At 44.5% G+C, this 3186-nt stretch overlaps 1 long non-coding RNA gene across 1 annotated transcript; it reads left to right on the top strand.

Moving 5' to 3' along the window:
- The first annotated feature begins 2433 nt into the window (after window positions 1–2433).
- On the top strand, window positions 2434–2904 carry LOC134615394 (uncharacterized). Its single transcript, XR_010091293.1, has 3 exons — window positions 2434–2570; window positions 2622–2817; window positions 2852–2904. It is a non-coding gene; the product is annotated as an uncharacterized LOC134615394 (long non-coding RNA).
- Window positions 2905–3186: the final 282 nt, after the last annotated feature.

The following is a 3186-nucleotide window of genomic DNA, read 5'->3' as shown; positions in this document are numbered from 1 at the left end:
CTTGTCCTATATTGGGGAGGCTAAGCGCTTATCCTCTAGACAAGCTCGTTGGTCCTTATTCCTGACTCACTTCAATTATGTACTGACTTACAGACCTGGTTCTAAAAACTCTAAAGCCGATGCATTATCTCGCCAATATGAACCTTCTACTGTACCTGAACCAGTTCTTTCTTCTATAGTTCCGAAATGCAATATCATTGCTAATACGAATCTCAGGATTCATTCTCCATTACTGGCCGAGATCATTAAGTTGCAACATTTAGCACCTAAACAGACTCCTGCGGGCCGTCATTTTGTTCCTCCTACTCTTCAACTGGAACTTTTACAGTGTTTACATAATAGCAAGATGGCGGGACATCCTGGTATTCGCAAAACTTACGCGTTGATCTCTAAGGACTTCTGGTGGCCTGCTTTACGGAGGGATATTGAGGAGTTCATCGCTGCATGTGAATTTTGTACTAAAACCAAACAGCCCCATACGCTTCCATGTGGATTCCTGCACCCCTTGGAGGTTCCAGAAAAACCATGGTCCTGTTTGGCCATGGACTTTATTGTCGATCTACCTATCTCTAAAAGACAGACTGTTATCCTCACCGTGGTTGACAGGTTTACTAAGATGGCACACTTCATTCCCCTGCCTAAACTCCCGTCTTCTCCCGAATTGGCAGAGATATTCGCTAAGGAGATTTTTCGCCTACATGGGATACCCTCTCAAATTGTATCGGACAGAGGCTCCCAATTTGTTTCCCGCTTTTGGAGGTCCTTCTGCTCTCAACTTGGTATTAAATTAAACTTTTCTTCTGCCTATCATCCTCAGTCTAACGGAGCTGCTGAACGTACCAACCAGAAAATTGAACAATATTTACGATGCTTTGTTTCTGAACACCAGGATGATTGGGTCGGTTTGATTCCTTGGGCGGAGTTTGCACACAACAATCTTGTTTGCGATTCTACTCATTCAAGCCCCTTCTTCATGAATTATGGTTTTCATCCGTCTATTCTTCCTTCGGATTCCCCTTCCCAGGGGGTGCCGTCGGTTGATGTTCATGTTGCCAATTTGAGGAAGTTGTGGGATCAAACTCGACAAATCCTTGTGCACAACTCTATGTTGGTCAAGAAACACGCTGATAAACGTAGAAGGGCGGCTCCGGTCTTTGTTCCAGGTGATAGGGTATGGCTGAGCACGAGGAACATCCGTTTAAAAGTGCCCTCCATGAAGTTCGCTCCTCGTTATATTGGACCCTACAGGGTGCTGACCCGTATCAATCCAGTTGCGTATCGTTTAGCTCTTCCTAATACCTTACGCATCCCGAACTCGTTTCATTGCTGAAACCACTCATATGTAACAGATTTTCCTCCACAATAGCCCCTCCTCGCCCCGTTCAGGTGGAGGGTCAGGAGGAGTATGAGGTTAACTCTATTATTGATTCTCGAATCTCCCGGGGGAGAGTACAATATCTGGTTGATTGGAAGGGATATGGTCCTGAGGAGAGGAGTTGGGTACCTCAGGAGGATGTTCATGCTCCCCGTCTCCGCAGGGCGTATCACTCTCGCTTCCCATCTCGTCCCGGTTCATTCCGCCCGGTGGGCGTATCTGAGAGCGGGGGTACTGTCAGGGTACCTGTGGTCTCTACCTCCGAAAGAGGTAGAGACTTAGCTGTTCCTCCATCCAGACGGTCTGATGGCTCCCTTCCCCGCGGTCTATCCGGTCATGCTAGGCCGGCCGCGAGGGAGTGACTGCCTTTTACAGCATCTAGGCAGGAAGTAGTCATCAGGACACTCCCCCGGAACAACCTGTCAGTCAGTGGCTGCAGGACCAATCAGGACGCCTTGGAGGCGTGGTTACTGCTCTGAACAGGGTATTTAACAGAGCTTCTTTCATTAGCTCATTGCCCTGTCATGGTTCTAGCTTGTTCTAGTCACTCAGTGCTTGTGTATTCTATTATCCCTTTTGGTTTTGACCCGGCTTGTTTACCTTACTCTGCTTATCTCTGTTACCCTTGATTCGGCTTGTCTCTCGCTTACCTGTCTTCTGTTACCCTCGACCTCGGCTTGTCTTTGACCATTCTATACTGTACTACTTACGTTAGTCCGGCCATTCTAAGGTCCGGTATACGTATCTGGCTACTGTTTGTACTCTGCGTGTTGGATCCCTGTCCCGATCCTGACACTAAACAAGTTTCTCCCATCAATTGATGTGGTGACCGAGAGATACAGAATTGAGGGAATTGAGTCCAAGACAGCATTAACCCTTTCAGCTTGGTGTCTAGAAGTGGGATCAGCAAACAGCAAAACCATTGGGTAAGTAGCCTTTTTGTGTCTTAATTGACACTGATTGTCTATGATTCCCTTTGGTTTAGTAAGACTGTATCCAGTAGGAAAGGTGTAAGGACTCTAGTTATATTGAGACCATGAGAGGTCTCCGGTTTATATTGAGACTATAAGAGGTCTCCGGTTTATTAGACATTTGGTCTAAATATATAGGGTTCTTGGTAACCCAGGTTAGTATCTAAGATAGATACAGGGTATCTCAGGTAGATACAGGTTTTTGAGACCATAAGAGGTCTCCGGTTTATTAAGACTATAGGTGTTCTGAGGAGCACGGTTGATAGATCTATAAGTGTAACCCAAACTTCTCTTTCTCCCGGTCACCTTTGTTTGTCTTAAGTGTTCTTTGTGGGTGATTGTTTGTCTATATTGGGGACACACTTTGGTAAGTTAGTAGTGTCCCCACTCTGAGTCAACAGTATGGGAAATGTGAGTTCAGGTCCTGAGTGACCAATATGTGTACATGTATATGTGTGTGTATGTATATATGTATGTATGTATATATGTGTGTATATATGTATAGGTGTGTATATATGTATATGTGTATATATAAGATAGCAGTACTTTTAAACAAATGGAGGTTTTTAAAAATACATAGGGATTAAGGAGAGAATGCAGGTAACTTGTTTTTCTTTGTTTTTATGATATATTGGGGCTAATGTGTGTTGTAGTCCTTGCTGCTGCCCAGTAGTGATGGGAGTGAGCGCAGGACTTATCTTTCTGCAAGATAGCAGTACTGTGAATTATAAAAGAAATGACTCACAGGTTGTACCTGATAGACCTACTTAAATCGTTTTGCTTTATTCTTTCTGTCGCATAGAAGTATACGTTTTATTGTAAGTTATTTCACATGGGATC

Source organism: Pelobates fuscus, chromosome 6 (genome assembly GCF_036172605.1).
Source record: "Pelobates fuscus isolate aPelFus1 chromosome 6, aPelFus1.pri, whole genome shotgun sequence".
NCBI lineage: Eukaryota > Metazoa > Chordata > Amphibia > Anura > Pelobatidae > Pelobates > Pelobates fuscus.
The sequence above is the reverse complement of the archived record's forward strand: the minus strand, read 5'-3'. Positions and strand labels throughout refer to the sequence as shown.